The sequence below is a fragment of the Camelus ferus genome, chromosome 5, assembly GCF_009834535.1.
Source record: "Camelus ferus isolate YT-003-E chromosome 5, BCGSAC_Cfer_1.0, whole genome shotgun sequence".
Taxonomy (NCBI): domain Eukaryota; kingdom Metazoa; phylum Chordata; class Mammalia; order Artiodactyla; family Camelidae; genus Camelus; species Camelus ferus.
Window position 1 is genome coordinate 82,892,313 of NC_045700.1, and position 26,399 is coordinate 82,918,711.

A 26,399-nucleotide genomic window follows, 5' to 3' on the forward strand; every position below is an offset into this window, starting at 1 on the left:
TATAAACATAAATTCCTTGTGCAGTTCTCCACTTTGTAGATCAGAAAACTAGTTTTTTTCCAACTTGGAAAATAAAATAATGAATTCTTAACAGCTTCTTTGGTAGGGATTCAGTACTTTCTCTGACTTCTTTGTGCAGCAAGAAAGAAATCCCTCTGGCACTGGTTTCTTTTGTAAAGATTGCTCTTAACTTTTAAAGGAAGAATGTTACATATTCTCTTCTGTCTTAACCTCTGTTTAAACATTGAACTTACAATTAATATTCAGTAAAACTGACTTTCTGGATGTGCAGCTCTATGAATTTTTAATATACTTGTAGATTCACATAAACACCACAATAATCAGGATACAGAGCAGCTCTTACACGCCCGAAAATTCCCTCATGCTGTTTCTTTATGATCGCTCCCTCCTCCACCTCTGCTCCCTGGCAACCTCTGATCTGTTCTCTGTCACTATAGTTTTATCCTTTCGAGACTTTCATATAAAAAGAATCATGCAGTATGTAATCTGCTGTCTTCTTTCACTCAGCATAATGGCTTTGAGATCCAGCCAAGCTGTTCCATGTGTCCGGAGTTCATTCCCTTTTATTGCTGAGTAGTTCTCCATCATATTGATGTATCATGGACTGTTTATTCACCCATTGAAAGATATTTGGATTTTTTCCAGTACTTGGTGATAATGAATAGAATTACTGTGAACATTCATGTACAGGTTTTTACATGAGCATGAGTTTTAATTTCACTTGGGTAAATACCTAAGAACTGGATGCTGAATCATATGAGAAGTCCACCTTTAACTGCAAAAATGTTTCCAAAGTGGCTGTACCACTTTGCATCCCCAGCAGTAATGTATGCGAGTTCCAGTTGCTCCACAACCTCACCAGCATGTAGTATTGTCGGTGTTTTCTCTTGATCATTTTAATTTTATATAGCAGTATCTCATCATCTTTCCTTCAAAAAACAGTTTAATTTTCTCTTTCTGGGCTTCCATGTTATATTCTCACTAAAAACCGTGTCTTCTAACTCCCCATTCTGTTCTAAGTGCTGCAGAATCCATGCCCTAGGTTTACCCTTATTCCATCAACATTTTTGTTTTTTCCTCTTCATTCTTGGTGGTTACAAGCTAATTGTAGAGACATTCCTATTTTAGAAAGAATGAACTCATTTGGTTGGGTTGTGCTAGTGAGTAAATTGTTAATAGAGAGTGAATCACCCACTTTGGACCAACACCCCTATTTGCCATGTTGGATCAGCCATGTTGATTCAGGTGTGTGTGTGGTGCTTCTTAAGAGCAGAATCGGATTGTTCTAGCAAGGTAACGCACCTACAAATTAAATTAAGGCTTGACCTCTAGAGGAGATTCTTAACAAATGCAGTGTCTCTCCATGCATGTTGACAGTCTGTATAATAATAGGGTTATGCAAGTAGCTAAACACCAGAAGGACAAGCTTGCCTCTGCATATCTAGCTTTTGGGTGATGAGCCTGTGGGCTAATTAACAATGGTAATGATGAGGGTGTAGTTGGAGATTTCAGTGCAAGGATTCATTCTGAAAATTGCCGAGGTAGAGAGGAAAAGAGTGATGAGAGGGATGGTGGGACGCAACCAGCCAGGAAATGACTAAACTTGGTCTAGACTCAGTTCCTTGGTTATCCACTCTTTTAAAGTGGGTAGCCTTGGGGTAACCTACAAGCAGACAGAGTGCTGGGGAAGAGAGGAGCTTTGCAGAAGTGTGGAGGTGAGAATGGGGAAACTGATGTTGTGAGAATGTGTCTGGGATGTTGTCAGGAAGGTGTCTGCCTTTTATTCATTGGAGGTTTTCAAGAGTGTAAGTAATATATAATTTTAATGAATAGTTTTAAAGAGGGGTAACATGAAACCTTAGGATGACTTGGAGAAGGTAAGAGAGAAAGAAGAGAAGATTTGCGGGAGGCTCCTGAAATAATCTTGGCCTGAAGTCATGATGTGGACTCTGCTTTGTCTCTCATGTACCTTCAACCTCAGACTTCCTTCCAGTCCCTTCTTCACATTCACATCAGTCCTACCTCAGCTGGCACCTTGATTCTCCTCTCTTGGGTTTCTACTGGTTCCATCCAGACTACATTATCCTCCCCTGGAGAATGTTTGGAACAATTGTCTTGTGTAGATGGCATACATATGAATAACATTTAGATGGTGAAGGGCAGAGGCTTAAAAAGTTTTTATAAAGAATATTTTCAGTGTACACTTTTTGTTTCATACTTATTTCCCATGACAAGAGAGGTTCAAGTTCAGCGTGATATGTGTCAGCAGAGCTCCAAAACCACTCTTCACTGAGTATATTCCAACAAGCCTCCCCCAGAAAAACCTTACAATAGACTAAGAAACTTTCTCAGGGCTACTTTTTCTTGATGGATTTGAACAGAGGGCGCTGCAGAACCGAGACATTCCCAGGGTCAGGACCCCAAGAACTGCATAACTGAAGTCTGTGTACACGGCTGGGCTCAAAATGCATTTATCACAAGCCTTGGAGATTGTAGATACTTAAAGCGTACTTACCAAGTTGAATTGGATCTCACCATTTTATTTGGTGTAATAGTCTTTCTTGCTCCATTTTCTTCCTCACTAGAAGAGCAAGTGAAAATGAGCAGTCAGAGGGAAAAGGCTTTGGAAAGAGAAAACCACTAACCTACGAGATGTAGAAATGTAAAACGGCTGTAAAACTCTTGGCTTGCAAAGACACAAATTTTCACAGAGCCTTATGATGAAGCACTGCGTGGTGTGTGTATAAAACTCTCTGGGTGGTAAGTCTGATGATGGACAAGCAAGCTTACCTTTATTTAGAGTTCAGAGAGAAATTTCCCAGCAGGAAGTCTTCTGATTGGCTGCCATTGTCAATTTCTCATTCACTCTTATTTTCTACCTCTATGTAGAAACATGGACATACTAGAAATATTAGGCAATGCAGAAGGGTTCAAATCCTTGGATCACCTTATCTTCACTAGGCCCTACTTAATCGCATGAATTGGCCAACAAATTACTAGATAAAACTACCAGAAAGTCAGATAATATTAATACTACTTTCTCAGTATTACTTGAGAGTGCCAGCCTTCACCCATTCAATTATTTCATCAATTCATGACTCAATCATTCCACATTTTCTGAATGAATGCGCCTATCTACCTGATTAACAACTAAGAAACCCTAAATATGTATTAGAATCTGAGAAGAAATGTGTTAGCCTGATCTTTTAAAAAATATCTGAATGTAAAATTAATCTCATTATTTTGGAGGTAGGTTGGCAGGTTTCACTGCTTTTTCTTTTTAATAAAATAATCTGAGGGAACAAGATACTACAGCAAGGAATACATTATGCATGTATAGGCAGTTTCTCTCTCTATCTGGACTGGATATCACATGCCATGTTTCCATACAAGATAACCTAACCAGTACCAGATTGACCTGACCAACTCACATTGGTAACAATATCTAGTTTTCTTACTTACTAGGGAGTATGTTTTTAATTGACTGCATTTTTAAAGGCTTCCACAGGATCAGTTCTATCGTTTTCAGTGTTATGGCTACAAAAAATTTTTTTTAAAAGTTCCTGTTCAGAAAAATCACAGCATTTCTCATTACGTTTCTATTGTTAGAATCTGAGTTTGAAATTTCAGAAGAGTTGCAAAGAACTGTACCAACCCTGCGCATTTTCCCCCTTTCCGTATCCCATTTGTCTCATAGAATCATACATCTGCATATAATCCATCAAAAAGATTATCGAATGCAACCCTGGGAAAAGTCAGGGTAAGTGTAGTTTCACAAATATTTACAGGCTTTGTCTGAGGATTTGTGGAGAGACATTTACCATTGTCATTTGTGCCAAGTCTTGGTTATACATGATAACTGAAATCTAAAAGAAGAATTAAAGAAACGTGGGTTCTAATTGAGCCTGCTACTCACCTTGCACATGATCTTGGGCAGAAGACATCTTGAATCGCAACTGCTATTTCTATAAATGTTGAGGTGAGAGAGAGAGACAACTTGTCCAGGTAATCTTCAATGCTCCTTCCACCAGCAATAGTCTAAGACTCCAAAGATAAATTTCCTTTTGTCATCACCAATCACCCTGTAATCATCTGCATGTTTAACAAACAAGTCAAGATGGCTATACGCAGTTTCATGGTGCCATTTTCTTCACTTGTGCTCCAGCTCGTGGTGTCCCTGGATAATTTCTAAGCATAGTTTGTCAACCATAGAGGGCTCCCCAAACAAAATCCCCCAGTTTGCTCTTTGAGGTTGTTGAGTTCATCCTTTTACTTCCCTGCTGCCTCTATTTTCACAATCTTTAAAATAGCCAGGTGGCCCAGTCTACATCACGTAGGGTTAATTAGTCACTGTTTATTTATAAGCTTCCGTCCTCTCTGCTTCTAACATCTGCTTCTTGTATTCAGTGTTTAGCATCCATCACTGCTCATGGTTGCCTCTGATGAGGTAGACTGGTCGCTGGAACGAGGTTTCAGCCAAATTTTAAGTCAGTTTTCTCTACATTGGCAAGTTGAACAAATTTTTTTTTTGAATAATGACCAAATTTGGTTAGGGAGAATTTATAGGCTCATGTAAAGTCTGTGGTTTCTATCAAATTTAGTGTGAATTTTATGTTAGTGTTATTTACTACCATTTCATTGACATAATAATGGTAAAGAAAGATAGTGGTGGAAAAAAAAAAAGTAGTAGACAATATTATGTAGAGTTCTTTTACTGTCAGTTGCAATGAATCACTGTTTACTAGTTGGGCCCTAACTTTTACCCTGGTATCTCCAACAAGCCTTTGAAAATCTGAGAGAAAACTGTAAAATTGATCCTCAAAAGAGTTTTGTTGTGGGAGAACAAACATATCTCACCCCTCTTCAAAGAACTCTTCGAGTGGCTGTGAGGCATCTTGGCTGCACACTGGATCACTGGATGGGGGAGCATTTGTCCAGTTTCCCAAGTGTTGTTTAGTTAAGGTGTCCTCCAGGAGGCGCACATAAAGAGATCCTCAAGAACCTTTGGCCCTGGCCACCATAAATGAGTTTCAAAGTGGCAATCCAGAAGAATCTCATTCTCTCCTCCCAAGAAATATGGGGCTGGAGTCCTCCCAAAAGGAGAGCGTGGAAGAGGAAATAAATGCTACATATATTTCTAAGCCACAACAATTGTTTTTGAATTAATAACTGTATCTGCCATTTCAGTTTCAGATAATAGTGGAAAATGTTTTCAGTTACTCTACCCACTACTCCCAGGTTAAAAAAAAAAAACATTTTATCAAAAATGGAAGGACTTATTATTTGCTCTATGTCTTGAGTTGTTAGAGAGAAGCTTTAACTGCAAAGAATCGAGGCTCAACTTGCATCCTGTAATGATTTGACACTTCCTCCCAGAGAGCCTCCACCACGGCCCAGGAATTCAGACACAAGAGGAAGTAGGAACTCGGCCTGTCTCAACATCAGTAAACTTATCTTTTTAATGAAAGACAAGACTTGTTTGCCAGACCCAGAAGGAGAACATATCTGTTTTGTGTACTGCAGAACACTGGTCTGTGGACAGGGTCATGAAACGGAGGCAGAGGCCTTTCATGCCAGAAGGAAAGGTCTGGTGAGAACCGAGGTTGCCGGCTGTGTGAGGGTTGCCTGATTTTGCCAAGTGCTCTCAGATGCCGCCATCAAAAGGTTAACTGTTTTGTATCCACTGGTGATTTTCCCTTTTTAGCTGGTCCTGAAACCTATTTAAACGCCGCCAGTCACAATTCACAACTCTGGGGATGGATACCAAATCGAGATAGGCTGATTGATGTTGACTTGCAGTTTATACAAAGCAGGAAGAGTGCGTAAGTTTTCCATATAATTTTTTACAGAAAAAAATCTAAACCTGGATATGTTCATTCATAAGTGAAATCTTGAGGTATATTTATTTATGTTTATCTGTTCTTTAAAGAGAAAGAGGAAAGAGTCAGAGAGAAGTTGATTGCCTTTGCAGCATGAATTTCATAAAACCACTCTAAAACGGAGCAAAATGAGTTGTTTCAAAAAACCAAAGTGTTTATGTCCCTAACTGTCTTGGTAAGCTGGGCTGATATAGGAGAAAATAATTTAATTAGGAAAAGGAACTCGGAAATTGCATTAATTCAGTGACTTACGTATGAAAATTAAGGTTAAAAAAAAAAACCAAATGTACATCAGCCAGATGCATTTTTCTATTCATGAAAAAATACCATTTTCTTGTTCCCCCTTTTGGCATTCTGGAGAGTCTATGTGAGCTAAGTAGGAAGGGCTGATCTTGTCAGAAGCAAAGGCCGGAGTCACGTAATTGCGGTGAACTTACTCTGTTTGCTCTCTTACTCTAGACATTCTCTACTTTAAAATTCAACTATTCTGTATTTCACCTCTTTTATTAGAAGCATGAAAAGCAGACACCAGATCCCTGAACTCAAGATAGGAGCCATTGGCTTGTCCCATCTTGGGAAATACGATGCTCCCTTTGGTTGATACCTTAGGTGTAGTGATCAGAGCAAAGGCCTTGTGAGCACAAAGTTCTAATTTAAATTCTGAATCACGCACTACTCTCTGGTCGGACTTGGGGGAAAATGTTTTCAGTTACATAATTGGGATAATAATTCCCATCTCAGAAGACCACTGGGAGGATTAAACCAAACTCGATTCGGTCACTTGTGTATTGTTACATGGTACCTGGCACGTGTGCTTGGCTTTGAGTTTGAGGATGATAGTGGGGTGTGTATTGTTTTATGTAATTTTAGATCAGAGGAAGTCAGAGATTCTACTCTAACCCTGTCTTTTCATTATACTACTGTGCACATCTAGTGTTTCTCGCCCAGTCATTATTTAGAAGCAAACAGAGAAGACTTGCTCCCTTAATCATGAAAAAAAAAAAAAAAAACTATCCTTGGAGATCCCCAGAAGAAGCAACAAGAATATAGTAAATACAATAATGATTCAAATAAGATGAATCAAGACAAAAATAAAATTTTTGCTTTGTCCCAACTTAAAATATTGAAAAACAAACACTAGAGGCAGATTGCTCTTGAGGTCAAAGATAGTAAGTTTCTGAGCTCTCACTTCCTCAACACTTCCTGAATCAATATTTACTTTCAGGCCAAATTTGGTGTTATTTTACTTAAGGAGGACCCTCAGAATTGTATCAGCTTCAAGCTGTGTTAAGACCTAGATCCACTCTTGTGAAAGTTGTTCCTACTCATGACTCCTGGGTGTGACTCCTCCTCATGTGACTCCTGCTCCTCTCCCATGCTGAACTTTAGATTTGGAATCTGAGGTACAAAATAAACAAAAGAAAAGTGATCATGTGATTAACTGGCAAAATTCTCCCGCTCCAAAAGCACCGATATATGTCCACTCAGCAGTAGAACAATACATCCCCATTTAGGTATTTTTTGCTCAGTTATAAAGCATCATTTTTGAAACATTTTAAATGGCAAATAGCACATACATAAAAGAGTATACAAACCATAAGTGAATAGTGGGTTGGATTATTAGAAATTGAAGACATCCTTGCAATAACCACCCATGTCTAATTAAATAGGCAACATTATCAACTGCCCAGAAAGCCCCCTGATGCTCTATTATTTATTTTCTCCATTTTTTTTTTTTTCATCTGAAAAACTTCAAACCTAAATGCTCATGCAAGCTGCCTCCCATCCCCTCTCTTGTTTAACTCTGTGAGAGGCACGGTAACACCTCTCTCCTAAAAACGTCATGCCTTTCCTAAGAGCAGGGCTCTCTCCTACATAACCACACTACCATTATCACAATAAATTAAATGTTGATTTAGTGACATCATCTAATACCTAATCTGTATTCAAATTTCCCAATGTCCTCCAAATTTCCTTTATAATTTTTTTTCCTCCATCCACGATGCGATCAGTGTTTCTGTTTTACTTCTCTTTGTCATGTCTCTTTGGTCTTCACTTTATACCGGTCTCAGCACTGTTTTTGCCTTCAGGACATTGAAAACACAAAATACTTTACAGAATGTCCCAGAGCTAAGTTTTGAAAGTGGTCTTCTGACTTTGCTGTTGTTTGTGTTTATTATGTCTCCTCCTAAGGTCGGCTACTTCAGATGTCCCAGGCAAGCGCAGCTACATTATTATGGGAAACTATGCAAAATAAAAATTTAGGATTTCTTGCAAAAGCAGGGGGGCAATGCTGTTTGAGATACTAAAAAATTAGACTTGTATATTTAAAGATATTTTATTACTATGAAGTGTAATAGAGGTAGCAGTAATAAATAAGAAACAACATAAACTTACAAATTAAATTATATACAATAAATAAAAATAATAATAATAATAATAAAGTCAATATATTAATAAGTATTTATATGGTATCTTGATTGATCATGAGATTTTTGTGGCTCTGTTTACTGCCTATTCATTTATTAGATCAGTCAAACTTACACTTTTAGCAACCTCATTCTCAATCAATATAATTGAAAGTAATCGTTTTTGGCAAATGAGATACAGCAAGTACTTCTGATAACTTTTTAACTTTGAGAAGGATTTTATGCTGATACGACCGTTACAATAGCTGTTGAGTATTTTATATGCGTCACAATATTGGGAGAAATTTTTGATAAGTTATTTTGAAATATAAATTTTAGTGTATCTAGACTGATGATTCTTGAGAAACAGTTTTTTCTAAAAAGATTTAACTCTTCCCACAAATTCGTTTTGTGTAAGCCTGAATCTAATTTTAAGTGAAAATTTGTGCAGTGGCATTTTAATGTTTCCTCTGACATTTTATGTAACTTGCAGACGTCACATAAGGATCTGAAAATGGCTTCACGGTGTATCTATCATTCAAATGCCCATTTGTGCATTATACTACTGTCTCTTCAATTCCAAGGAAACACTAATTATAAAATTGTTTTCTCATTAATAGTTGGTTAATCTAAAGCTTCATATAAAAATAGTATTCTTTTCTATCAAATGTGATACTTTTTAAATTTAATTTCAAATTCTAAACTTCTGAATATTTGCTTTGCAATGGTGTAGCAGTTTTCAAACAGAGATTCTAACATTTGTGAAGAATTCTAATAAGTTTTTAATATGCTTTATCATGATGTCGATACATACACTATGATTTTGTAGTAATTGACTGATAAAGTTTACTGCCTGAGTGCCAGTGGTTCCTGTCCTGGTTGTATATAATCAAAATGCCCGTTTGTGCATCCCATCGTTCCTCTGGGGATCCGTGGTCCCCTGGACTGCCCAGCACGCACATGTGCATCAGGCATCCAGGCCAACGGCACAGCCCGCGAGCTGCCCACTACCCTTGTGTCCACTCATGCTGCCAGCTGGTGTCTCTTCTCTGCTCACACACATGCTCCATTGTCCCATCACACTTCACTTACAGAACACAGAATCAAAGATAAAAGGACTACGAATTTCAAGACAGAACAGCAGAGTATGAAACCAAAGTCAGGTCTCTTCTAAGAACGGGGCCCTGTGACGGCATGGGTCACACATCCATGAAGCTGGCTGGCCTCAGGAACTGGCTAGGAAACTGTCCCTGGGAACGCCAAAGGCAAGTGAGTATGTGCACACACGTTGTTTCCACAGCGGGGCCCACGGCCAATGAGGAGATGTCTGCACATCGCTGCTGTAGGGCAGCGGGTCTCACGCTTGGTGAGCATCCGGATGACCTGAATGATGACGAAGATACAGGTTGCTGGACTTAAGCCCAGAGTTTCTGACTTAGGAGATCTGGGAGGACTCGAGAATTTGCATTCCTAGGTGATGCTGATGCTGTTCCTATAGCAACTGCCCTTTGAGAACCACTGCCATAGGGTAGGCTGGGACCAGTTTGCTTGCTATTCCATTTTTGTTAAGAGAGAGCCAAAACCCAGATTCTTTGTAAAATCTTCTGATTTTTAGGAAAACATTTACTTGAAAGTTTTCAAACATCAAACAAAACATATGTGTAGGTTGAATTTGACCTGCATGTTCTTGGTTTATGACTCTCCCACCAGAAATTATGCTAAGTTAGATGAAAATAACACTCAAAATTTTAATGTTTAAAAGTCTAGTAGGAAGTTGGGTCGGGGATACAGTTTCTGAAAAGCCATAATCTGTAGAAGTAGAATGGCATTATTTATTCTTCTTCTATGATTCTTCCTGGGACTTGAGGAAAAACCAAAAAGCATGACAAGTAAATGCCTGGAAACATTCAGATTTAACGTGACCAGATTAAAAGGAAAACATTTCACAAATGAGGTAATGGATTTCCCACGGTGGGTAGGAGTTACAAGGTAGAGGTATATGGTCATTGCCTCCTTTTCGAATCTAGATTGTGAAGTGTCTCTTTCACATTCGGCCATGTCTCTCCCACACCTTAACTCCCGTTCCTTCCAATCCCCAGGATAAAGCATAACTTTCCTTTATCACAAACACCATATGATTGGCTGCACAAATCCAATATTCAACCACTCTCGTTAGGATTGGGGAGAAAGGAATGAAGGCACGTTTCCCATAAAGCGAAAAAACTACAGCTGAATTCATTTTACTTAGCAGCAATTAAAACACATTTGTGAATTTATAAATATTTTGTAGCTTGGTTCTGCAAGTGTTTCTAATTTGAGCGATGACAGGTGTTTGTTGTTTAAAATAAATAGTGATCCTGGGGTCTTTTACTTAGGATTCAAAGTTTGTCACTGTGGAAGTACGAAGTTGAAGGCAAGCAAAATTTTCTCCAGAAACAGGTTGTGGTATTGCCCTGTTTAGTTAACTCTCGCATTTGTCAGAGTAGACTGTGAAAATGCCTACTATGTGTCAGGGCTGGTTCCCCTACTGGCAGTTAAACTTCAGAACATACCTGAGACCCAGGTCTTAGTAGCCCCACGTTATAGATGAGGAAACTGAGTTCAGTAAGGGTCAAGGATGACTTAGCCAAGGTCATACTGCCAAGAAGCAACAGAGACGGAATTTAAACACAAAGCCTAAATCTCACCATCGGGATGGTCACTGGTACTGATCCTTACCTTTGCCAAGCCCAGCTCAGCCGAGTACTTGCAGGAAATGTCCCAGTGGAGCAATGCCAGTCTGAACACACAGCTTAGGGGGAAGGGGATTTGGGACTTCAAGTGATCAGTGACCCAAGTGTCCTTTTGTATTGGCTTCTAGGAGCTGACTGCAAGATTAAATCTCAGACTCTGAAGTGAGACTGTTTACATTCAAATTCTATCTTTGTTGCTTCGTAGTTTGTGACTTTGGGCAAGTTGCTCGGCTGCTCAAAGCCTCGGTTTCTCCTCCTGGTAAAATGAGGATGATAATAGCTGTACCCCATGGACCACACCGAGCATAAAGCTCGATGATAAAGTCACTGGTACATTGTGGATGCTCAGTAAATCTGGGGTATCACGATGTTGTTTAATTTAAAGGGATCTTTAAGAGCACCCCCATCCCCAAATATTTTATCTACCCAAGAGCTGCATCTGAAGCCACAACAGGGTAAATTCAGTGGGTCCCTGACTCCTACTCTTCTTTTATGAGTCCGTTCAGGTGTCATTTTTCCCAGGAAACTTTCTGAAACATTCTGTGCACATCTGCCTAGCATTCTGTTTATCAGATTATACACTATATTAAAATAAATTCTCTTATATTATGATGTTTACTAATTGGATGTTTGCTCTACTTAGACTGTGTGTTTTCTGAAAACAAACCTTCTTTCTGTCCTGCCCAGCTTTGGGTATATCTGGAAGTTCTGGCTCTTGCCCTAATCCACTGGCACAGGGACCTAACTCTGGAAATTAGCTCCGCTACCTGCAGAGCAGTTCTGGGAATCACCAACAGTGCTGCTCTGTCTGGCAGGCACCGTGGCCCCGCTGAGCTCTGTGAACACACCTGCCCCTCCCTCTGACTGTCACCTTCCCCTTGTCCACCACAGTCCTCACCTGCCAGGTACCATGGAAACACTCTGTGAAACAAAACTGAGCAGCAGTCTGTGAGCAAGAGGAAATGAATTTTCTTTTCTGTCTGGATTTTTGCTTTGTTCTAGGGTTTCTCAGAGTCGTAGGGAAGCAGGAATGGTTAGAAAAATGGGAGTGTCCACTTTCGGTGAAGGTAATAGAGGGGTGCATTGCCTGCAGACATTAAAAATAATAAAGCCAAGTTAGAAACCAATCTGCTTTATACTAACACTGTGCTCTGGCAGCTCTAACCGTGAGGAACTGCTCCTCCCTGAAAAGCATCTTTAGTTGAGCTAAAGTCTAAACAACTACTGCAGTCATTGTTGAATTTTAATAATAATAATAACAAAGCAGCATTAGCAATAATAGTATAGACTTCAAATTAGCAAGTTTTGTTACTTAACCTTTAATAAACATGGCATTCTACACGAAAGTTAATTCAGAGAACTCTCAGTTTTCCAGTCTCTGGACTGGAAAATTTCAGCTGTATTATTTCATTTGAAGAGTTTGGACTTGATTGGAATCAGTCCAGCTCACTACGACTGCAATCTGTGTCTTCAGTTCCCCTGCATTTAAACGGTAGGTTCAAAATAATGACAGCAGAGTGGTTGGAAGGGTGAAAAGACAGAACCTGAGTTACTTCAGTTTTAATCATTCTCTACGACCACTTGAACTTTTTGTGTTTGAAATTTAAACATGAAATACAGCACAAATTGTGGGTTTTGCTTGGGAGATGTGAATTTTAGTGCATGGACTCAATATTTTACTGAATCTTAGTAATATCATTACATTGAAGTTTCTTTCTAAGTTGTTCTTCAATTAAAGAATGAATTGAAAAATAATGATGATGATTACTGCATGATTGTTACTGGAAATGGTCCTGCTGAGCTGGGAAGTGTTAGGAAGGGAGCTGCTACCGGTGTCACCTCCATTAGGAATGCCGTGAAAAGTCACGTTCCCTGTGCCACAATGTCTTACAAAGAATGATCTTTCAGATACGATTAAAAATCAAAAATCTGTATTATAGAATATACATACAGGGATCCTTGCTACTGAATATGTGTATATCGCTGAAATATATCACACTAAATATGTGATATCACTAAAATCCAGACCAAAGGCAACGAAGTCTAAGCTGGAGATAAGAGGTCAAATCCTTCTTTCCCGGTCAGGTTTGTCCTGCTCCCCCACCTCCTCCATCCCCGAGGTTTCGGGGCTCCAGTGCAAAGACTCCTGAGGACCCTGTCCCACTGGTCCCCAACACACACACCCAGATGTGGGCACACGGCCACTCACACAGCTTCTGCTTCAGCTGGGACCCCTCTGCCATTGTACCCAGGTCAAATATAACACCCAACAGAGCAGGTGTACAATACATGTTAAATGGGTAAATGAAAGACTGAGATGTGTGAAATTCAACCACTCCGACGTGATGGTACTTAAGCAGATCTAGTTTCCTTTTGGGTGGACAGGGAAAGGGAAAGGAGGGAGGGTGAGTGGCAGGGAAGCAGCCAAGGGTCAAGGCCGGTGCTCAGCTCTGGGAGCATCTGGCTGACTTCTCAGCCTGGCCAGGCTGGAGCCCGAGTGGGGCCGTGTTTCAGGAGCTGCTCTGCCAAGCGCTGGAGAAGAGTGACCAGCAAGGAGGGTCCCTTTACAGCTTCTGTTTCTGTAGCCCTTCAGGTTTCATGCTTTGAAACCATAAATTATTTATCCTACAAGTCACTCCTGAGAGATCTTACAGACACACGGAGCAAGAGCAAGGGTCTTGAAAGGCATACAGAGCGCTTCACTGAGAGGGAGGAAGCCTGGCGTCCACTCCCGTGCCCTGGTCCCCACGGCCCTTCCATCGACCTTTTCTGCTAGAGGTGAAGAAGCACTGCCTGGCTTTCCAGAAGCCATTCAAAAAGTTGAATCCACTTGCTCGTATTTAATCATAATTGAAGACTTTCAGGAAAAATGACGTTAGCCTTTAGAAGCTAACTTAAGAGGAGATAAGGAAAAAGAAGCAGTTAAGTCTAGAATGTTGTCTTGACTCAGTTTTCCCTTCCTTCTCAAGTGATGACCAAGAGTGAAGCAAGATTTTTATTGACCCTGAGAGTATTGGGCACTTTGGTCTTTCAGTAGGGCAGACAGTTTGTCCTTCAGCAAACAAGAATTTAAGCAAGACTTCCAGAGTCCTATGGAGACTGCCATCCATGGGCCTCCCTGTTGTTTGGACTGTGGCATCACTTACTGCCTTCAGAGTGCCTCCTGCAACCCCAGCCCCACCCTCGAAAGGTTCAGGGAGGCCCAGGAAGGTGCATGTGTTCCTGGTATGATGGCCTCTGCCGTAGCCACACCACCACCCACCTCACTCCTACAAACTGACCAAGAACAAGTCTAAGAAAAGCTATCAGCAGCATTTATTATTCATCTCAATCTAAAAAGCCATCACAGTCAAGTCAATCATGCTTTAAAATCAACCACTTCCAGAAGTTCAGGACATCCAGGTTTCCATCATCACTATGGTGCTTACACTCCTGTAGTCCTATAATCTCCAAATTTGACCCATTCTCCCACCACTTCTCTGGCTCACAAACCCTTTAACTCTTTGATGGGAAATCTTGAGTCTATTATCAGCCAAATTCCCTTTATCCACATGTTTCCTCCAGGCAGGTCCCTTTTCTTCTTTCTTGAACTGCAATCTGGCTGCTGTCTGCCAGCACTGCTTCCCCAACTGTCCCCACCAACAATGATGGTGCTCTTCTACTGCTCCTAAGACCTGGACATAAAGTGGTACCTTCCTTGCTCCTCTTGGCCACCTCTACACAACCCTTCATCCTCTCTTCCTCAAACGTGCAGGCTTCTCTGAGCCACATCTATAAGGCAGGACCACCAACCATTCCTCCTTGGGTTACGCATCTAACAAGAATGCAGTTTGGCCCCATATTCATTGCAAATGTTAGCATCTAGCTCGCTAGCTTTCTTGCCAAAATAATACTGTCCCTGTCATCACCCTTGACAGGTTTAATGTCTAACAAAATAATCCACTCAACACTCTAGCCTCTCATTTTCACCAATCTTTCCTTTAGTTTACTTTAGTCATCAACTCTTCTGACCTTAATAACCTAGAGTTTATAATCCAGTACTTATAACTGTATTACTTCCACTGTCTTGATTTTAAGCATTGTACTCTCTGACCATCAGTTTTGTCTTTCTAGCTCACATATTCTAACACCCCTCCCATTCCAATAATTTTTTCACCTTCACTGGGACTTCCAATCTGTTGGTTTTAATATGCCTCTTAGTCCCCCTAATGGGCTCATATCTCTCCCTGTTTGACTTAGAATCCATGGTTTATATGGATCAAAATCAGAGAAAGGCTGGATATTTCTGGTTGAGTCTCTGATAAGTTATAGGCAAGATGCCAGCCAGGAATATGGTTATCTGAAGGCTTGACTGGGTCTGGAGGATCTGCTTCTAATTCAACTCAATTACATGGCTGTTAGTAGGAGTCTCCAGTTCCTCACTAGGTGGACCTTTCCATGCGGCTGCTTGAATATCTACAACATGGCAACCAACATGCCCCAGAAGAAAAGATCCAAGAATGAGAGTAAGCAGGAAGCCATAATACCTTCTATGCTCTAGTCTTAGAAGCCACACACCACTACTTCCACGATATTCATAGAAAACACGTCACTAAGTCCAGAGTACACTCAAAAGGATTAAAATTATACTCCACCTTTTGAAGGGAGGAATGCCAACAAGTCTGAGTACCTATTTTAGAGCCATACACCATTTTACAGGTGTGGAAATTGATGAGCATAGAGGACAGATAACTTGCCTGTAGCCACACAGTCTCAAACATGAAAGGAGTCTATTTCTCACTCATGTGAAGTCCTGATCAGTGAGTGTCTCGCCAAGTGGTAGCTCAAAGACTCAGTATCTTTCCATTTTGTGCCTTCACCATCTTCAATATATGGCTTCCAAGACTGACATTTTTGTCTACATCAAGCTCCGGAAAGGGAAAGAACGTGGAAAATCAAACAGGTTTTTCTGGGTCAGTCTTAAGAGAGACATAACATCATTTCTGCTCACATTCCATTGGCTAGAACTCAGTTACGTGGCCACAATTACCCTCAAGGAAATTGTGAAATAAAATCTAGCTTTGTATTCAGGAGGAAGAGGAAATGGGTTTGATGAGAAGTTAGCCGTCTGCCGCACACAACTCCCATGCTCATGCTTATAGACACCGTGATGTGATGACATCCATGTGTATGTGTTACTAGGGAAAGGATGGCAGATGGAGGAGCAGGTAGGATCATGAGCTGCTTCCAAAAATAGAAGTTCTGTGGCTTTTTAAGATAAAATGGCAAAATCACATTGTATATATTCAAATTGTTTCCAATTTTTTTGATTGTTTTTTCAATGGTTTGTTGACTGAAATCACCACTATATACACATATCCATTCCATTATTTGTCTAAAAATAAGTTCTGTAGACCATCCTCTACATAAACATGCAGTTGCAGGCAAAATATGTTATCTTATCTTCACAACATGGATATAAGACTCATTGGGGGCTTTATTTTGGAATTATCTAGTAAGTGGAGTCACCCTCCCTCTTCATGTATAAAGCAATAATGTCCAGAGGAAACAAATACAAATTAATCTGTACCAATTCTCCTGCTTGTTTAGAAGTTGAGCCCCCTGGAAGTCTCTCCAGGTGTTTCTTAGATTCCCCAGGGGTGGTAGCATCTGGTGTGGGGTCAGCAACAACTACACTCCTGCTTCACTGCACCAACATCTTACCAAGCCATCTGGCCACTGACTACAGGCAAAAGGCCTCCACCATGTTCATCAGTTCTCCACTAGTGAACCACTGGGCTTCATCTAGACCCTGGGTGTCAAAATTGCACTATGGTCCTTAGTACTGTTTGGCCCAACACTCATAAATTGCTCCTGAACACATATCCTTGTTTTCTGGCTTTACCACTGTGGTAGATTATAATATTGTTAAGGAAATATTTACTCACCTCCCTCTCCCTCCTGACAGGAGAGTATGTCCCCACCCATTGATGTTGGTCTTAGGCACATGACTTCATGACTTGCTTTGACCTCATGGTGGGTGAATGGACTTCCATACCCTTTGATCTTGAATTCAGCCATGTAACTAGTTCTCACCAGTGAGATGTTAGTGTACACGACATATGCAGGTGCTTGAAATGTGCTTAGCATTTTAGGACAATTTGTATGCAGATTTTATGCTTCAGGAGGCAACTTTTATCTTCTTCTCTGGTCTCAAAATCAGTCCCTCAGGCAGAGCCAGGAGGGTAGACACCAATCTACCCATTCCAATGCTTTTTTGTTTTTTTCCCTCCTCATCTGTCCCCTTCAGACATTCCAGGACCAAACCAATCAAAATGAAACAAGAACCTGAATCCAGTTTGGGACACAGCCCGATCGCTTGGTACATTTGAGTTACAGCGACCTGCCTATGTTCTTCATGAGTCAGCTTGTAGAATTTCTTAAAAATGGCATTTGGAAATAAAACTTCAGTGCAAGTTTTCACTACCACCTTAAAAATTCAGTCCTCATATTTCCTTTGAAAGAGAAGTTTACTGAAGTTTTCTCTAATTAGACTCTCATGACTCATAGATCTTTCACGTAAGCGGATTCACCCCACAGGGTGTCTTAGCTGAATATTTTGAAATATTTTAAAAGAGGACATTTGTTTCATAAATAAACATTTAATTTGGATGAATTTTAATAGCCATAGTGCTTGATTCTGATGAAAGTGTTTACTAGCATCATCTCTGCTTTGGAACCATTTGTTTCTATTATTTTGACAGAAATAAAATTTGGTTGGTTGTTGTTTGGGATGTGAAATGGTTTTGTAAGCATTTCAGCTTGATATCCAGGAAGGCAGTCACAATAATTCTTCTCCAAATAAATGGGAACCACCATTTTTCTATTCACTACTGCAATAAGAAAAGTTTAACCGGTGAAAGGACTTGCAAAATACTGCATAAAAACCCTAAAGAAAATCAAAACAAAAGTTAGTATGCTGTAAATATTTTTGCCAAGGTTTGGTCAATCTTTTCTTTCTGTAAATACTTGTCTGCACAGTAAAAGAAATGGAAAGTAAAAAAAGTGTGCTGTCTCATTGATAGTTTGGAACTGCAAATATTGAATTCCACAGAAGGTGACTGTGTGCCTTCTGAGTTATACATGACGTGCAAAAGTAGAGTAAATTTCATGCCAAGATATTAAGCAACATAAAAGTGACTTCTGCAATTAAATCATTTTTTTAATCATCAAAATTGAAAATAAGAGAAAACAACTTCTGAAGAAGTCCAGGGTCAATCAGCTAAATAAACTAAAGTCATTCAGTCAACTAGCATTGATTGGATTTTAGCAAGATGAAATTGACTTTGCTCCAACTCCACCCACTTCACAAACTAATTAAAAAAAGCACATCGCCGACATCTTCAATCAGCTAAGGAAGATAAGTGGGCTTCAAAGCAATCAACTACAAAACTCTGTCAAGAATAGCAATAGATCTTCAAAGAACTTCGGAGAGCTTTCTGGAAGTTACTCACGTCAGTCAGAAGAACAAAAACTCAGAGCCACGCACTTGTATTTTGCGGGGACCCTTTTGGACAATGTGGCTGACTTATAAGAAAGAAAACCACTGGCCAGCAGGGCATATATTAGCATCCAAGATCCCACTCAGCTTCAGTCCACCTGAATTCCCATCAAGCAAGGGTAATAACAATGCTTGGATCAGAAGGGCTTGAAGGGTCAGTGGGCAAATCATTTAAAATGTCTAGAAATGTACAAGCTCCTATAGTCCTTAAATGGAATAGAGGATTATTAGATTACCTTTTGCAAGGAACAGTGGCTGCAGGTCACTAAAAGACCTTGCATTGTGTCTCAATCTTTTTACCATCCAAGACACCACCGACCATTCTGTTCATTTTTTGAATAAGGGAATAAATAAAAGAAGCACTTTGAGCTCATTTAATAGCATGAGAAATATTTTCTTCTTTCTATGTGTTTTCAGTCTCAAAGTACTGAAAGTCTCATTTCTTAATGAAAGATATCTGCCTACTCAAAGCTCTGTTTGGTTGACAATTCTAGGTAAAAGATTCAGAAAAAAAATCTGAAGATATAAATTTCTTTAACTTGGATGGAATAGAAAAAAGAAAGGAGGGGAAAAGAAGAAAGAAAAGACCCAGAATGATCCAGAAGGCTATGCATGTATAGTATGGCATTTAGTTTTCATGTCAACCACATTGATGCTCAGGGATAATCATTGCTTTTCTCTCTTTAACTATCCTAGATTTTTTAAATTTATGTCCCCACTCTCTAGTCAGAGTTATTATTATTACTTTATATGCATGAAAATATTTTTAAACCTTTCAAAAAATAGTAAAATTCCATGAAATGCCTTGACTCGTTGATTGCAAGGCTGCACTGGGGGCTAATGAGGACACCAAAGTTTATACAGGCCACTCAGGGTGCTTTGGAACAGAAGCCATGCACCAACTAGCATGGAAGTACTCACACATTACAGTGACTGCTACAGCAGTACCAGCGTGTAGCTGCTAAACATCAGTGCTTCCTTCTTTTCTGCGTCTGTGTATAAACATCCCGGAATTCAGGAACTCCTACCTAGGAGCCAAGAAATTGAATTTATACATTGAATTTTAGAGCAGAAAGACATGAGAGATCAGGAAGCACAAATCTGGGTTTTGGAATAAGGAGTCACGAGTGACATACTTGCCCTCACAAAGCTCTTGGTGGCGGGGCTGGGGGCTACATCTAGTAGATTCTAAACTGTACAATATTCTTTTTTAACAGCTCAAGGAGAGAGTACCTATTACACTAAGTAGATTTCCTATCACATTGGCCAACAGCTGGGGGAAAATCGATTTCAGGCCATTGACCAGAGAATTAAAAGTCTTCCTGAAGAAGTGAAGTGTTGCTGGTTCTTACGAAAACACAAATTTCCCCTACATCCTACTCCTCCATTAAAACACTTGGACAGACAACCATAATGCTAAGCAGCTTATACCAAAAGAATTACTGAAACAAACAGAAAGCAGTATTTTACAGGTCTGCTTGTGGAAATGCCACAAGAAATTAACCAGTGAACCACATTTCTCTCCATTTCTATTTCACTCGTGTAAGAGGCATGATGGTATTATAGGAAGAACAGCATCTTTGGTGGCAGGTGGATATGGCTCAAATCTCAGCATGGCCGTTCTATAAGAAGTTAAAACGTGAATTTTATTCTCAGTATGACAGCTATATAGCGGTAACATAGGAGAAATAATACTTGCAACCTCGTTGTTGTGGAAATTAAATAAGATACGAAATCTATGTAGAACTCATAAGTCATCAACCTCACATGCCTGTGGCTACAAAGTTATGTTGCATTTTCTTTTCAGGTCCAAGCTATTAGGATCTGAACTCTTTCCAGCCAACTCCTGGCAAGTAGCCTTGTCGAAGTGTTCTGAGTGTTTCCTAGATCCTGCCTCCCAAGTGGTCCGCAACAAATCCATCAGCTTCCTCCTTTTTGCATCTTCTCCTATGCTGCTGACCATCCACACGATAGCACTCCTCTTCCAGGCAGCTATTTTTGACTACAGGACTCCACTGCCTCCTCCCTGGTTTTATCATGAGCTTCCTGCTCAACCCACTTCGCCACATTACAGTTGGGAAGGGATTAGGGGGGTTGTGATTTACTCACAACTTAACTGAGGTTTAGGATTACAAGTTATAACTCACACGGCTACCATCCCACATGCCCCAGACCTACCTCAGATCCACTTATTAAGTCAACACCCATCCTGTCTCCCCGCCTGCCTCCTTGCACAAGGGCCCACTGATTCTCAGCACTGGAAACGCTCCAAACACTCCCATGCCTAGAGTCCAGGACCACCTTCACATCCCCACCCGGGGACCCATATAATGGCCTCTCCACCAGTCCAAGGGTCGGCTCATGTCCAGCCCAAGAATTTCCTCCTTCCAGGATAATTGATCGTGATTAAACTTCATCCAGGGAAACATGACCACCCATCATGTACGGTCTGGCCTGATGGCCCAGACACGATATTAATTAGAATCAACAGGATGTTTTCCAAAGCCCAGCACAGTCAGCCTTAAATCACACCACATGTAGGGCAAGAGTTACTCAGTCCAGGTTGCTAAGACCTGCCCAGCTTTTTTCAAGAAATGTTTTTCAAAGTTTTAATTTTTCAAAGAAATACAAAAAAAAAAAATATCATGACAAAGTATACATCACTCTTGTCATGGTCTGATCCACATTCTAATATCCTGTGAGCAAGTGCCAGCAACACACACACACACACACGGGAGGATCTAATAAGAAAAATGTAATAAATCTGGAGACATAGCATAGCCTGACCCGACAATAAGAAACTTCTTACAAACTCATAAGTAACAGGCTTTTGGCTTAAAAAGACTCCAGTCCCTCACAGCATACAGTAACATTTGTGGTTGTTGTTATTTATGATTACAATTAGTATCAGTAGGATGCAATAGTAGTTTGTAATATCCAAACTGAGTAAATGGAGATCAGACACTAAATCTTAGGTGATAGTCCTCAGGGTTGGGGGAAATATATATATATATATGACTAAGGTTGTGGGACATGCAGATAAAGGGTTACTATTTCTTAAATGTCTTATTACCACACACCTGGTCATTTAAGAACTATTTACTTTCACACAGCAACCTTAAATGTTAGTCCTCGGTCCCATTTAACAGATGAGGAAAGTATGCAAATTGCCTAAGTTGAGCCAGGTAGGAAGGGATGGAGCTAGAATTCATGTCCAGTCTATCGACACAAAAGCCAATGATCTTTCTAATACTTCTCAACACCTTCTTCCGTCTGCCCAGTACCTAGACAGACCATGCATGATGATGAAAGATGGTGATGTGGAAGATGAGAAAAATGAAGGAGACAAGGAGTTTTGATAGTTTTATAATGATCCACATATTTAGTATGAGATTATGTATTAACGGTAATGACAGTGGATTTCTTCTTTCCTTGAATTTCAATGCAGCAAAAAACACATCACAAGGATTCATTCATTCATTCATTCATTCAATTGATTCATCCAGCATTACTTACACAGCTCCCACGTGGCAGCCATGGAACTACACATGAAGATATAGACGAGAAAAAGAAAAGATTCCTCAGATTTCTAAGATTCTGTTGATCTTGGAGTCTAGTGGGGGAAACCAACAAGAAAATCAGTAAGTACTCGGCATCGTTAGAAACATTCTCAGCGAGGTAGACGCAAGGTGATGTGAGGAGTCAGCGGCTCAGACTAAGAGGATGAAGAAGACTTTTGCGAGACACTGACTCAGGATCTTGAAGGGTGATAGGCATTAACTAAGTAGACACGGTCTATAAAAAGATTCAACAGCAGCATAGGGGAGGCACTAAGTCATGAAAAAGCTTGGTGCATTTGGAAAACTGTAAGTAGGTCTCTTTGAAACTTGGATAAGTGGTTTTTGTACCATGAGGCTTAGTTTCTTCAAATGTAAATCAGAAATAATAAAGGTATCATTTTTTTTGTAAAGGTGGATGTTTTATTTGAGCTAAAGTGAATTTGCACTTAGCACAGTTCTTGGTCCTTAGTAAACGTTCCATAAGTGTTAGCTCTTGTTATCACAGAGAACTTTGTAGGTCATTGTGGATATGCCTTGGTTAACAGTAACCAAAAATCATCTGGGTCAATGGACTTAAAAATAAAGGAGACTTTCTAGACTTGTGATATGAAAAGCACAGGAGGACGCCAAGCTTCAGGGGTGATTCAATTTGGAGGTCCAGTGGGTGGAAATTCAGTAAATGTTTAACAGCCAGCTCTGGAGGCGAGGAGGAGAAGGAAGAGGAAGAAAGTGGAGGAAAAGGAGAAGAAAAAGCAGCAACAGCCCTGATTATTAGGGTTTGCAGATTTCCATGGTGTGAATACTTCCACCGTGGCCAAATTTAAGCTACCAACATAATGTTAACCAGCTCCCAAGATTCCTCGAGATTTAACAGTCAGCTCTCGTGAGCTGGTTGGTACAAGCTGGCTCCGGGAGACCATTGGATCCAGCTCTGTGTCTCTGAGATGCTTGTCACCTGTGTCACCTTCATCCTGAGGATGACTTTTCTCAAGATCCCAGAATGGCTGCCAGGGGAAATGGTACCTTTTGTTCATGTGGGGATGGGGTAGGGTTCCAGAAACTTGGCTTCCCATACTATGGAAAAGGAGTCTGAAGTCCCACTTTGATTGGACCTTCTCTGAACCAATCCTGTGTCAAGGGTTTATTCTAATTCAGACCCATTAGGGTAACTATAACTGAGGGGTGGGTCAGTCCTACTCAAATGACATAGAGAGGACCTGAGTCCTCATGTTAGGTGCTATTAGGAAGAAAGCCAGGAGGAAGAGAATGCTGGTTGGGCTACCAGCAACAGCCCAAGACACAGCCTGGGGGAGTTTATACCTTATTGTGAGGATGATGCAAATATACTGGGGAGACACAGCGTTGGAAATGCAGTCTCCCAACATCAGGTGCAAATCCTTATTTTAAAAACTTATTTAAAAAGCACTGTTTCTAGCATCACTGCAAATTACATCAGGGAAAAATGTGTATTATGTTAGCTCAGATTTTAACTTCAGATACTTTATAAACAGCCGGGACTTGAGTTATAAAGAGGCAATTTACAGGCATATTCTCATTTTACAAATGAGAATTTGTTTTGATTCTCTAAGTTCCTGGCCATTTTAAGCGAAGAATGGAAGATGAACTCAATTAAACCTTAAGTGAATGGTAAATGAGGTGGTGATCCTATTATGTCATCCACAAGATAATACATAAGCAAGAAGAACCTACAGGGCAATTAGCCCTCTGAGAGATTCTAATATTTCAATAAGTCACAGGAATAAATTCTGGGCAATTGAAAAAATAAGAACTCTATTAATTAGAATGGTCTCTTGCTCACATAAAAAATCGTGCCTGTGTGTCTTCTTGCCTTTTTCTATCAAGTAGTTCTTGAGCTTCTTTGCAACTTTTCAGCCCCTCACATTTGCCTCTGGCTGATTTTAAATTATGCTAATTGGAAGAGGGGAAAATGCTGGTAATGGAATAAAATGGAACACTATTTCTTATAGCATCTGGTGCAATCTGAGCCATTTAAAAGTGCATCTTATGGAATAGAGATCTGAATAAGCAATGCCAGTCTGATTACAAACAACATGGGTCTCATTAGAATACGTCAATCTGATTGCTAGGTAGTGATACACTGCAGATTACTGAGCCATAATTGCCTCTTACATATTATGTGTATAATATATAGTTTCTCTGGGTGCATGTTAAAGCCACTTTCTCTCATGGCTATCTTTTCCAGCTCTACACAAAGCAATGTCTATGTTCTACTAAGTTGATTTTAACTGGGTCCTTAGGTCCTAATTCTATTTTCTTCTAAGCATTCATCAAGTTTTCTACAGCAGGGCTGTAAACAAAGAATTATATCCAGGGCAATTGCCAGAAACAAGATATGTCAGGGGTCTATTACTCATTCAACTGGGAGCAGTCAATGGCTCAAGGCACTTCCTCCAAAGGGAAAGGGTAAAATAACTGAGGCCAAAGCCCACCATCGAGCTACTAGTCCTAATTAGGTTGTTGATTTAAGTGTCTGGGGCATTTTTTTCACTGTCAGAATCCATTTGGTTCTTTACTATGTCTAGAAGAATTCAGACATTTTCCCCAGGTCACGGCTGGCTCACACTGGTCATTTCATGACTTAAAACCTCCTCTCTGGGCTCCCAAATCAGGACTCAACATTCACACTTTCCAGTGGCACAAACTTTACGACCCATGTTCCCACCTCACACATGCCATCCCTAGACAGAATGGCAGACCCTAGACCACTAGTGAACAAAAGACAAATCTCCATGCAGCTGCAAACACAGGTAAATTATTGGAATCTGCCTTGGGGTGTGGCAGTAGATGCATTGTGAGCTGGAGTCAAGGAATGGGGGCTCAAAGTTGTGCAACATGGGGTGCATCTGTTGGCTTCTCTCTCCTTCAGTTTTCTCATCTGAAACCTCAAAGAATAGATGTCCCAAATGTACTGCAGGGAACTTTCATTCTATGGAGATGTAAAAAGGGCTTCATTTCAAGTATCTTTGGAAAATACAAAGTTAAACTAGCAAAATCATTTCCTTTACCACAGGACTTCTCAGAGGCTTCGATGTAGCAATGTATTAAATTAAAATGCTTTCTGAATCTCCAAAAGGGAGAAGTGAAATGCGTCACTGGTTTTCAATCTTATTTGGCCATACAACCCTTCTGGCCCCAACCTACCATCTATTTAATACTGCTCATTAACATCTGATCCACCTGCTGCTTTATCAAAATGCTTACCTATGCTGTATTGTGTCACATTTGGACAGCGTCACTCACTCACATGGCCTAACCGGCCCAGGTAGGCATCCATGTTTGTCGCTCCTGCTCTCCTAGAATTGATTGCACTGAATTCTCACAAGACCCTGACAAAGTAAGGATCACTGACTCCCATTTTATTTTTATCTATTTATTTATTATTTTGACTCCCATTTTAAAGATGAGTAAACTGAGGGTCAAGAGGGGTTAAGTGATTTGCCCAAGGTCACACAGATAGTGAGTGGCCAAGGCAAGGCTCACTTCAAGTCTGTGCACTTTTTTTATGCCATCATGCTCAGCCTCTACTTGGGTTAATTTTGCTCTTGTCTTTGGACCCATCTTCTGTTTCTAGTTGGTTAATGACTAGCCTCTCTTTGTCACAGGCCATCATCAAAGTGATGAATGGCATTAGAGAAGTGCTGTCCGTGGCTTTTATGCTTAGAACATGAAAAGGATAATTAAAGAAAATCACCACTTCCTCCCCCACTGTATATCAGATGGAGGTATCTTAGCGATAATAGATGACACTCTGCTCTTAGTGAAAAGTAGGCTTTGGAAATTAATTCTCACAAAACACAGTGTGTAAGGTAAACACTGTACTTAAGGTATAGGCTAATTCACTAGAGCTTACCAGAAATAATGAACATGCTAAATCGGTCAACAGTAAGCTATCTGGCACCAGAAGAGGCTAGCAGTGTTTGGGGAAGAATGCACCGGCAGATACACCTGCTCACAATGGTGTGTAGCATCATCACCAGACTGGAACACACCCACCTGACAAATCGATTAATTATATAGGAGGGAGCCACCTGGGTTCACCACACAGCCTGGCAGTGGGACTAGAGGCTATAAGCAGTCTCTGGATTCCAACTCTTTGTCTTTAAATCCTAACTTCCAATCCTTATAAGCAGGGGGCCTTGGGCTAGTTGTCTAACCAGCTTATGCCTTAGTGTTTACATCTATAGAATGGGCATAAGCGTCCTTCTGTCATAGGCTGT

General features: G+C 40.3%; 1 long non-coding RNA gene across 1 annotated transcript; it reads left to right on the forward strand.

Annotated features, from left to right (window-relative positions):
• The first annotated feature begins 6,519 nt into the window (after positions 1-6,519).
• LOC116663880 lies at positions 6,520-21,293 on the forward strand. The gene is made up of 3 exons (XR_004320241.1): positions 6,520-6,676; positions 13,957-13,961; positions 21,284-21,293. It is a non-coding gene; the product is annotated as an uncharacterized LOC116663880 (long non-coding RNA).
• Positions 21,294-26,399: the final 5,106 nt, after the last annotated feature.